Source organism: Cyanistes caeruleus, chromosome 1, assembly GCF_971803275.1.
Source record: "Cyanistes caeruleus chromosome 1, bCyaCae1.hap1.1, whole genome shotgun sequence".
NCBI lineage: Eukaryota > Metazoa > Chordata > Aves > Passeriformes > Paridae > Cyanistes > Cyanistes caeruleus.
The window spans coordinates 91298029-91310305 of record NC_141701.1 but is presented as its reverse complement, the minus strand read 5'-3'; the positions used below and the strand labels follow the sequence as shown (position 1 = coordinate 91310305).

The following is a 12277-nucleotide window of genomic DNA, read 5'->3' as shown; positions in this document are numbered from 1 at the left end:
TAAAGCTCTTCTCTGCACTCAGTCATATGTATTAATTACTTAAATGAACATATATCATGAGCAAGTGATCTCAGGCAGTCAAGTCTGAACTCAGGACAGGCCTTTGAAGCTCACTCTGTTTTTATCATGTTGATAGTTTCTGATAACAATTCTAGCAGAACTGTGAAAAAACCCCAAACCAAAAGAAGGGAAGGGAAGGGAAGGGAAGGGAAGGGAAGGGAAGGGAAGGGAAGGGAAGGGAAGGGAAGGGAAGGGAAGGGAAGGGAAGGGAAGGGAAGGGAAGGGAAGGGAAGGGAAGGGAAGGGAAGGGAAGGGAAGGGAAGGGAAGGGAAGGGAAGGGAAGGGAAGGGAAGGGAAGGGAAGGGAAGGGAAGGGAAGGGAAGGGAAGGGAAGGGAAGGGAAGGGAAGGGAAGGGAAGGGAAGGGAAGGGAAGGGAAGGGAAGGGAAGGGAAGGGAAGGGAAGGGAAGGGAAGGGAAGGGAAGGGAAGGGAAGGGAAGGGAAGGGAAGGGAAGGGAAGGGAAGGGAAGGGAAGGGAAGGGAAGGGAAGGGAAGGGAAGGGAAGGGAAGGGAAGGGAAGGGAAGGGAAGGGAAGGGAAGGGAAGGGAAGGGAAGGGAAGGGAAGGGAAGGGAAGGGAAGGGAAGGGGACAATGTAAACCTGTTTGACCAGGTGTGACTGAATAAACATTAGCAGACTATAGCAAGTTACTGCAAAAATCGTATGAGACAAATGCCATCCCCTTCACTACTGCTCTGAGCAAAGTGTTGCTTATTGTAGGATCCCCTTGACTCAGCCTAAGACTCATGCAGCCATATTATTGGGATAGAGGCCTTGCCCAGTGGGTGTATTTTAGCCTTTTAATGACACATTTAAAGGTGCTTGTTTTGAAAGCAGATCTGAGCTGCTAGATTGTGAAGTGCCAATTCATTAGGTTTGACTCAGCATAAAACTCCTTGGTAGTTTAGCTGATGAGGGGAGATAATTCTTTAGCCACATTACATGTGCAACACAAGCTTTATTTTAGCCTCAGAACACATAAAGACAAGTCGGGAGCAAAATCAGCAAGCCTTAAATGTGACTCCTCCGTTCCTCCACAGGACACACCTGACTAAATTAAACCAACAATGTACTGGGAACAAAAGACTACTTTTCATCCTCTTTTTTTGGCCAAGATACCTTTGAGTACTAATCTGTATCATGTACAAAGAGCCTGTAAAAACTTCCTTCTAAAATTATAACAACAGAAGAAATTAGGTCAGCTACTAAAGAGTAGGTTTGGTATAATGAAGCTATAGCACCCCTGGGACAAAAAAGGTAGTGCTTTTTGAATTTGCATTTTGTCAACTTACACAGCTTATTGCTGTGGGAGGAAATCAAGGCAAATAACACTAAGACAGGATTTTCCAAAACGTTGGGAAACTGTTTGATCATTAATCACATTTGCTAAGACTGTGATTAGGGTAATTGCTCTGTATTTCTTTTCATAAACCGACAATGGGGGGATAAGGAAGGACTATCCCCTACCCCATGAAGTGCAGCACAGCCCAATTGCCTCTTTGTGCCTTTTTTTTCCCCCCCTGTAGCAGCAAATTCTTGCCCCTGAAAAGGCACAATACTGATGGCTGCATGCAGAGTAGCCTAGTGGTGGGATCTACTAAAGTAGTGTCTGTTTCATTGTAGCTATATCTCATTTACTTTCTAGGTGACAAGATATTCTTTGGAGTGAGTTTTCTAAGTGGTTACTTAGCAGTGGGAACATAGGGCTGGAGTTTGAATGGACTTTCATAAAATCTTTCTGAAATGCTACCTAGTATTTGAAAAGACTTTTCTTCAGTGTGGCTGGTGGCAGCAATAGTGCACAAGGTCTCATGTTGTCTCAGCGGCTGTGCAGTGTATTATTGCTGCCCTCAGTTTGGCTCTAGCTTCCCTTTTTTTATTACACAACTGCATAAAAAGGTTCTTGTCTGAATATGAAGCAATATTTGAACGCTCTGTTTTAATTACTAGCACATGCATTTCTGTGACACACATCCCTGTGGAATCTAGACATTGCCACTTTAATTTAGAAACACTGATATCATTATAATGAGCATAATGCAGACCTTAGACTACGTAAGACAGAAAGAACACAGCTCCAGTTCTGTCCTCCTGCAGATTGGATACTACAGGATTCTTTTGTACTGTGGCTGCTAAAAGTTTTCATGTGGCTTGTTTTTTTCCATCCTTATTATTTCAACAAGTAAGTATAAAACATGTTCTGTTCTAAAGAAAACAAAATAATCCTGTTCTTCCTGTCAGTACTACAAGCTCATCCCTATGCTTCAGAAATCCATTGGATTCTTTCCCTCTCAGATCACTAGCAACTAGGGTTCAGCAGGATAAGTTTGTGCCTTGTTTACATTGCACAACAGTGCTGTCTTCAGGTTCTGCTCTCAGTGTGTGTGCACAAAATGTAATTGCATCCAGCTCATTTGCTCTCTCTCTGTTATGTTATTTCTGAAGAGCCAAGAGGATTAAAAAAAAAAGCAGTAAACATTTGATGTGGTTATTAAACCCAGTTCATCTGACTTAAAGTAAACAAAGTAATAAATCTATTAAGAAATAAGATGCAAATTTTACAGTTACTTTCCAGGAGACCCATGCCTTAAGGGAGAAAGAGAAATTAAGGACTTTTATGCCAGAGGCATTCCTGAGAAAGGTAAGGAGGTATGCAAATAGAAATCTAATCTGGCTCTGACGTATGTGCTTGGGCAGAAAGCTATTGTTAGATAAACATGTTGTTCCTGAGCAGCACAACTAACGAACCCTGATTTCCTACGGATTTGAGTCCTTTGTCCCACATCTCTTTCTCTTCACCACAACAATCCCACCTCTCCTCATGCCTCCAATCACCCTGCCACTACCTAGAGACAACAAACTGGGGCTACAAATATACTCACTGTCGGCACGTGTGTGCTGCCTTGCCAGCTGGCTGGGACCAACACATAATGGCTGAGAGCCTTTTCTTCAGTCAGGGCAGTAACTTGACTCCATCCCTTATCCTGCTGCCAGACTTCATGAAATGTTTAAAAAAATATAATCATGTCCAACACTATCACTCTTTCAACTTTAGTCAAAACCTGATTTGCCAGAGGGTTACAAAAAGTATTAGGTACAGGACAAACACTGATTGTGTAAGCTGTTTCCACAGGAAACTAGATTCAGAAGTTCAGTTGCTTTTCTCTTAAAAAACAAAAAACCCCAACAGGGCTAATTAGGAAGTTTTCCCACAGTCATTTTCAGCTGCAATAGTTTGTATAAGAAATGGTGACTGACCTGCTGTCTCACATTAACACTTAATGTCTGATTCATTTTTTTTAATAAAGAAATGTGTGAAAGCTTCTATTCTGCTGCTAGCACTGACACCTTTTATGTGACTAAGTATTTCCAGCCTACTGCACAATCATTATTGACCCTTTTCAAAGAAAAACATGCTGCCTCCTCTGTGGCCTGCTCTCTATGCACCTCTCTATTCCGAGCTTCAGGAGTGCTCCATTGGACTGCATTCTCACACTGTCTGGACTTTAGATTATATTGAGCAATAAACATCATCTGTTCTTAGTGTTCCCTCCGGCATATTTGCTTGAATTGTGACCTTATGTTTTGGTTTTGTTGTTTATTCCAGCTTCTTTAATACACATTCCCACTGCTCCTTCACCAAGCTGCCAACTAAGAACCTGCTTTAAAGGACCTTATCTATTTCTCCTGAGGAAAAGTAAAAAAATAAGTAAATAACTGAGAACATGTAGGCTGACAGCTTGAACCTCCCAAATAACTTAATTTCTTCTTCTATCACACCTGAAAATCCCGATTAAGGCAAGTCTTGTATTGGTGGAGGAGGGCAGGATGACAGACAGCCCTTGAGGAGCAGCAGATGTGTGTCATTTTGCCAGAGGCAAAACATGGTGTTGCCAGCAGGAGCGGGGCTTGGGAACAAAGGATGAGAACACAGAGGCTTGCAAGGCAGAGTTGCAACATCCGAGAGCTGGATGGTGACCAGCAGTTGGAGCTGGTGGACAGAAAAGGAGTAGAGGTTACTTGTGTCATCAACACCCAAGAAAAGGCTTCCATTTCATGTGTTCTCAAAATGCCTGCAGCTTCCCATCAGCCTTAGCTGGGCTGAGACCAGCTGCTGGAATTGCACCCCAGATTCCAGCAAGAGCCTGTGCAGGACCAGGACAGTGGGGAGCAGCAGAGGTACCCCTGGGAGCTGCCCAGACTGAAGCAGGGCAAGGCACTAAGGCTGTGGTGAAATGAGGCGTCTGCAGTTTGGGACTGAATAAGGGAGAGAACGTGCAAGTCATAAAGGGAAATCAAGAAGACTGTAAAACAATCAAATTGCTTGCGAGCCTTGGATTCTGACACTCCAAGAAACAACTTTTCATAGCAGTGTGGGAAACTCCTTTTTCAAACCTGGGCTGTGTGTTCAGAAGTAACTCTGTTTAAATACTAAGGCTGGATACAGTGAATGCAGAACAGAGCAGATGTGTCCTTTCCTGCCCTCTGTGCATGTGTGTGTGTATTTCACACACACTTACCCTTTTTCATCTTTGGACTCCCTTCTGGGAGCAGGAGAGAGGATCCATCAAGGTGTGGTGAGGCAGAGAGCACCCAGGCTAAAGCCTCTCTCTGGGCTTGTTCATCTGCTGAGGACCTAGCAGGAAGGGAGGATAATTGAAGTATAAATTACTTTTAGCTGTAATTAGATGTGCATATATATTAAAAATATTTTTAAAGAAATTTAAAATATCATTTCAAGATCAAAATAAGGCATAGCACACTTCAGAATCTAGATGTTTCCCCTTTTAAACTCTTGTAATACTGAGGGCAATAGCCCATAAGTGATGTCTTGAATTTTATAGTAAATTATTTCATATGTATTGGCAGAAGATTAGAAGAACAAAAAAACCTCAAGGCTTTAAAAATCTCATCTTTCATACTCATTGAACACTAGGGCATGACATGTGTTTTTTGATCTACTGAAGTTACTGTAAAAAAATGCTGACATATTCCTGACGCTTGAACCAGTGGATATAATGTTGCATTACAGCTTTGGTAAAAGTTTCCAGATAGCCAAAAAATAAAAAGCATTTCCCTCCAGTGTTTATATGAGCCTACAGCAGAGGTAAGTTTCCTATGGAGTCCTATCTTTGGTAAGACAAGCACAACACAGTCACATTATAATGTGACTCCACTGGTTCACACAAGTTTTCCAACCATATCTCTTCTTGCTGGATTCCTATTCCAAATTCTAAATTCTTTGATGGTCAGGAATATCTTTATATTTTCCACCCTAGAGTGTACTTGTGGTAAGTCTGTGCCTATCACCTTAAATAATTCTTTCCTTTTTCTTGTGTTTGCTACTAACACAGCACCTGTGAGAGCATTCCCAGAGCCTGCCTGACTTCAGTTTTCATTTGTTAGGGTAAGTGAATCATATTTCAGAACAGCCTGGTAGCTCTTCTTCAGAACACTTACAGTTTGAACTGGCCTTTCTTGAACAGCAGTGAACAGAACTCTTTGTCTTGCCATCATCAGGTAACTTCTTAACAGCATTATCTTCATGTCTCCTTCAAGTTAGGTTATGTGGAACCTGTAGTCAAGATCTGTTACATCCATAGAGCTTCTTTTGCCTAGAAAGTCTGTGATACGGTTATTACCAGAGAAATCTGCCACATTAGTCTGGTACAATCTACTCTTGATAAAACTATACTTTTGTGCAATTTTCCTTTTACATTTCCAAGTATTCTTTCCTTTGTATTATTTGAACAGCTCCCAGAATGAGTGGAGGTAGCAATCCTCAGTAAATGAAATTGGATGTATTAGGGAAAGAGCTCAAAGAATTGTAATTGTCGTACAGATCAAATGTGGCTTCATAAGTCTGTCTAGGCAACTAAAATTTATCACATACCAAAAGGAATTAAATAAAGATTCTGGCAACAGCCTATATCAGACCACAGCATCAGTTCAAGGAACTAAGTCTTAGAAAACTAAGTTTTCTGTAACACACAGCTGTACTTAGCCATATTTGTCAATCTCCATCACAAGTGCCAGTTCCATATTTGATGAGCATTTCCATTGATCTGAGCTCTGTGGTGGCAAAGACCACAAATAAAAAAAAAAGCAGCTCACTACAGGTCCCCTGGGACAAGGTTTAAATCGAGTGAATCTATTATGCTGGCTATCTAGGGACTCATTACTGAATTCACCATCCTTTGTCTTTGGAAATGCCAGAATCTATTCTGCGACAAAAGTCCTTCAGCCCTTGGGATCCCAGCAGAAGAGTAGTCTCTTTTTGTCATTCAATGGCCCTATTTAATCCCCACTGCAGAAAAGATTATGCCAAGGGCCATTGTTTCTTATCCTCAGGCAGGCTGGGATCTCTTCGGAGAGGGCCGAAGGTTGAAGTGCTTGCAGACGTGGTAGAACGTGATAGGAGAAGCAGTCAGAAACTACCTTCCTGCTCCCAAAAGCTGGATTTTCCTGTATAATTATCCCAGTAGGAGCTGGAATTTGAGGGACTCATCTGAGTGTGGGACTGAGCAAGGCATAAAGGCTGGCACTGGCCAGCTCCCCCAGCCCCGTGTAGAGTAGAAAGCAAGGCAGTCTTTTCCCTGGCAGTGCAGGTACCTCTCCCAACAACCGAATTCCTGCACTCTGTGTGATGATTTGATGCTGAGATAATGCTTCCATATAACCTCTGAACATGGGAACTTTGGTACAGACCTGTTAAACCATCCTTGCCTACATAGCTGCTGTCCAAAATTGCCTCGTAACTTAGCAACTAACTTGCTCCTGCTATTGGTCCTAGGTCTTCTTTAATGTTACCATTTCTTGAGCTTTTCCCCTTCATTATCTGTATATATTTCAAGTATTCTTCCCCCTGAGGCAGTGCTTCAAGAAGCAACTCACCTTTCTTGATTTTGGCCTTTTACAGGCTCTCTAATCTCTCTACAGAAATTCACCAGCATGGCTACAGCTCCTTCTGACTTAGATCTATCACCACATCACTTACCCCAGCTGTTACTTCAGTAAGGGTAATTAGCAAAGAACAATCATCCTTTGGTCATCAGCAATCAGGACTCAAACACAGTATGCTAGAGCAACATAGGCAAAAGATCTAAAAAAAAGCCAATCCCCATCATGTTTAAGTTATGATTTTCACACCAAGTCTAATGCAGTTTATATAAAACTTCACTTATTTGTAATAATGTGCTTCATCCCAGGACAGCAGAAAAGTACACAAAATAATGCTCCATTTTAATAGAATCAGAGAAGGGCTGGGTTGGAAGGGACCTTAAAGACTATCAGCTGCCAACACCGCTGCCATGGACAGGGACACATTTCACCAGACCGAGCTGCTCAGAGCCCCATCCAACCTCGAGCACTTCCAGGGATGGGACATCCACAACTTCTCTGGGCAACCCGTTCTAGTGCCTCACCACCTTCACAGTGAAGAAATTTCTGGGTTAACACACTGCTACCAGCAGCTACAGGAACAGGGAGCTACACTTGCTGCAAAGGCCGTTGTTGAACAGCTGCCTGTCTCCATTGCTGGGTTTTGTCCAAGAGCAAAGAGGAGCCACATGCCTTAACCTTCATTTATGGACCGAAGAGACTAGCTTTGCTTATGTTTTCTTTCACTGTTGCTACTGTCTTATCTATTTGGTATCTTAGATATTTCTACAGTACACAGACTTCCAGCACCTTGCAATTTTTCCCCTCCTATATTTGTATCTGTTTATATGTGATCCAGTGGCTTGTTTTATTCAGAGACGTTTGAGTACCTCAGGGTCTTGTGGTTTTGCTGCATGTGGTGATGTACTAACAGTGTACAAAAATATTTAAATTGCTACTTGAAATACAATTTGTACAAAAACTTAAATAAGCATCAATCAGAAGACTGATATGAAGCTTCCATATAAATAAGCTTTTAACTTCAGTCAGCAAGTAAAGGCTTGAAAGAGAGCCTTTGGTCATATTTTAATGCATTGAACGTTGTTTTATTATGAAATACATTAAATCCCTCATTAAGAACGCACTGAAAAACAACCACTGCCTCCTCCAAATCTCTCTACAACCTGGCAGGGACAAGAAAGCTTGAAAACAATATTGAACTACAAATAGCATATAAAAAATCAAAAAGAATTTATTAAATTACATATGGAAAATTTGAAGATAGGAGCTGCAAAGGAAAATGATCTAAGAGCACCTAAGTACAGAGCTATGTTGTTCTTTTTCTTTTTTCCCTGCTAAGTAACAGCAGAAAAAGAAAATACCTTTCAAAAAATTGGACTTTTAAGCAAATGGAGATGAGGTTTCTATTGAACATTTACCTTTCACAGTGAGCAAATTTTTTCTTTGTTAGCTGATGACTACCACTGTTTATCAAACAGGGTTAGCTTCCTTAGACATTCCCAACCCTCTAGTTAGCTGCACCTTATGAATCACCAAATTTATAACTTGTCAGGCGTGGTCTGATACCTCAGGGCAAACTGGGACCCTGTTGCAAACAAGACACGTTAACTGCTTAAGCAGCTCAGGAGACAATACATATATGCTGAAGTCTTGAATGCATTTTTACTGTAGTAAAAGGAGAGCAATCTTTGCATAGCTTTTTTTGAGAGCTGTAGTTTGGGCATGCCCAAACCAGATTATTAAAAATGAAACAATTCACATACAAGAGCATGCTGCAATGCAGAGTAGAAGGTGGCTAGAAGGATTAAAGAAATAAATCAACTCAGTTTATTTTTAAACATGGTTCCTTTTTAGAGGGAATGAAAATACTAACATCTCTGCAATGATTTTCCTATGGATTTTGGAAGTGTGAGCACTTTACCCCCCTCAATTTCCACACAATTTGAGCTCCTTCTTAAAAAACTTCTCAGAGCCCAGTCCTTCTGTGCGGTGGTGCAATGTAACATGAGACAAGGTAACTAACTACATCAAAAAACCCACTGACCAAAAATGCAAAATCCATGTGCAAGATCCACACTAGGCATGCTCAGTCTCTTCTGAGCACCAGCAGAGGTCTTTTCTTTTAATAGGCACATGCCTGTCACTTTATTTGGTCTCAAATGCTCAGTGAAGAGCTTAATAGCTCAGACAAGAGGTATCTAGGTTCTTGGCTTAGCTGGAGTCAAGGAACACAAGGGAACTCTGCATGTAAACCATGAGGAAAAGGAATTGACTTATTTTAAAGCCACAATATAAAACGTTTTAAAAATCTCCTTCCACTATCTGGATCTGCTTGTGGTAAGTAGCCTTTAAAAGAGCTTCTACAGTGGCCTTTGTATATAAAGCACAGTATACCTTTGCCACAAGAAATTATATCCTGGGTAAAGAGAGAATGACTTGGAGTGACCCATTATTCTGGACAAAATCACAATTAAAAGTGACACATTTAATAGCTGCCTATTCATGAAGCAACATGCATTACCAACAGTCTGCACAAGAGGACTACTGGGTTTCTAACAATGGAGAAAGACCAAAGTATGCTGGAGATTAAAGTGTAAACAGTAAAAATGCCCAGTTTTCCCTTCATGCTGAGAAACCTGCCCTGCTTCCCTTCCCGACCCCCACCAAGGCAACTATTACTGCCTCTGTCGGTTTTGATGCAAACCCTGGAGCCCTGTGTACAAGCTGGATTTGACCAAATTCAGTTGCTGCTATAAATACACCACTGTTATATTCATGTACCACACAGCTCTGTTTAAAGTTCTCACAGAACATGTGCCACTTCCCTGCAGGGAAAAAAAAAAAACCACAATCTAAACAACAAACCACCCTTCTTTTTTCCCTTCACTACATTTTTGCTAATGCAACAAGAAGAGACTGTTCATGGGTAGTATTACTCATGATTTGAATCAAGCTGATACAGCTTCAGAATACAATGGGGAACCGAATGCACTTCTAAGAGTTTGTCAGGGTGCATATCACACGTGGGGTATTTGAAATATTACACCACGTTGACATGCCTCACTACGGGAATAAACATTGGCCCAAGGTTGATATTTGTTGCAATATTTTGTTACTTGTTTCCAGAATTTTGTTTTCGATACCATCTAGGCACCCTCCCAAGAAAACCAAAATCATCTTCCTTGAAACAGGCAGATTTCAAAGGAGCACTATGCAAACACTGGCCATCTTCTTCTGTGATCTCTATGTAGGTGTAACACTGCATGTTGAGGATCAGGGGTGACTGCTCTGACAGAACTTGAGTGTAAAATAAGGAATCAACACTACCACTTTAAAATGTTTACCAATAGGGTAAAAAATATTTACCCTATTTATTTTAAGCCAAAGGAAGCTTTCCTAACAAAGACACAGCAGGCCATCTATCTCCAAGGGAGTGTGCATTTGTTTCTGCTTAAAGCAACCCCCAAAACTCCAGACATATTTGATTGTAAATGAACTTTCTGTTTAGAGACTAAAGGAAATGTTTTGCTTATACAGAAATATTTATTCTAAAATAAAAAACAAAGCAACATCCAACAACAAAAACCTCACCAACAAATACCTCTTTAAATTCAAGATCTTTATAAATAAAGGAAAAACAAGAATAAACCATTAGTATCAAAAACTTAAAAATATTTTTCAAATATATTAAAACATTAAAAATTAATTTTACTGTGTACTTATTCCTTGAAAAGAGGCTTTAAATAGCAGTTTTGTTAAATAGTAAATTGTCTTCCAGAGTTTTGATAATTTTTAGAAATCACAGTAAAGGCAGTTTACCTGATTCCTGAAAACTCAGTGGGGAGATAGATGCAAAACTAGGTCTTGCTCACATCTTGCAGTAGTTCAAGCGAACTAGTTACAGGAATTTACCTAAGTTTGCTGATTAAAATAACTCCAAAACCCCAAACCACATGAAAAACTTTACCAGTTTTCCTGTGCAAGGTCTGCAGATGGTAGCAAGAGTAAGAAGAGAGAAGTCCACTAAAGCAGTATGACTCAAAACATCTTGAAGATACTGTTAATAGCTGCTTGGAGCTAGGATTTCACCATTTTTGGAAAGGTCATTTAAGTGAACATTCACAACTAGGAGAAGTGTTATTCTAGTAAACCAAAACATTTGTGGTTAGTAAAATAGAAGCAGATTTTGTATCTATGTTAAAAATATGTTTCCATTTGTCAACTTGTGGTTTTAAGTACAACTCTACAACATTCTGAGAAATGAATGATGCAATCAACACTTCCAATAGGGAAGGGGCTAGACTGCATGGGATTTAATAGTAATAAAATGCTTGAAGCAAACAATTTATCTAATACATACCAGTGAAAGGGAGACTGCTCCCTTGCAGATTTTTACTGAAAACAAGAAGGAAAGCAAAATAGACAAACTCAGGATACTCCCAGAAACATATCACAAGTAAATACAGTTTTGTAAGAACTCTGAATCTGAATGTGTTCTGCAAAACACAAAGAAGTTTTGGTGCTTTGGGCTTCCCAGCAAATGGAATGCTTCTCAATTTCCTTCTCCAGAAAAAAATCTTGAAGAACCTTCTATCTTTGCTATGTAAATGGGGAAATTTATGGGAAAAACTCACCACTAGTGTTAGTATAAACAGACCCTTACACAGAAATGGACTTTTCTTGAAAGCAAATTAAGGCTGGAGCTCAGCTTCAAATGGCAAGTTAAAGAGAAAGTGTGAGATATCTAACATTTCTGGATTTTTTTTCTTTTCTTCTTTATTTTTTTTCATTTTAGAGAATATGTGGATGCCCCCATCCCTGGCTGTTCAAGGCCAGGTTGGATGGGGCTTTGAGCAACCTGATCTATGAAAGGTGTCCCTGTCAATAGCAGGGGAGCTGGAACAAGATGATCTTTAAGGTCCCTTCCAACCCAAACCATTCTGTAATTCTGTAACAGATTCTTGCCTGTACCAAAATGCTCATTCCTTGAGTTTAAATATCTTTGTTAGATTTGTATTTGGAAATATATGGAGGGATTTTCTAAATTTTTGGAAAGGCAATAAATACATGTGGTATATATGAGACAGTGTTAAAAAGAGTACATGAGAGAAGATTTTGTGTCTATGCACACAGACTGAGAGTAACAAGCTTTCTACACAACACTTGAAGACTTTATGGACGAGGATATAATAATTATGTTCTATTTATAGTGTATTTTTCCTGAATGACACATGGACTTTATTCCTTGCTTAAACACTCACCAAGAAGTACTGGTTTGCTGACACTTTGGCAATTTCAAGATGCTGGTGCTCTATAATCT

The 12277-nt window shown here is 40.2% G+C and overlaps 1 long non-coding RNA gene across 2 annotated transcripts; it reads right to left on the bottom strand.

Annotated features, from left to right (window-relative positions):
• Window positions 1–998: 998 nt before the first annotated feature.
• LOC111923756 (uncharacterized) lies at window positions 999–10992 on the bottom strand. 2 transcript variants are annotated; one of them, XR_015273922.1, is made up of 4 exons: window positions 10925–10992; window positions 5518–5681; window positions 4578–4693; window positions 999–4048 (listed from the first exon to the last, which is right to left on the bottom strand). It is a non-coding gene; the product is annotated as an uncharacterized LOC111923756 (long non-coding RNA). The 2 variants fall into 2 exon arrangements; XR_015273920.1 differs by lacking the exon at window positions 10925–10992 and adding an exon at window positions 6766–6944.
• Window positions 10993–12277: the final 1285 nt, after the last annotated feature.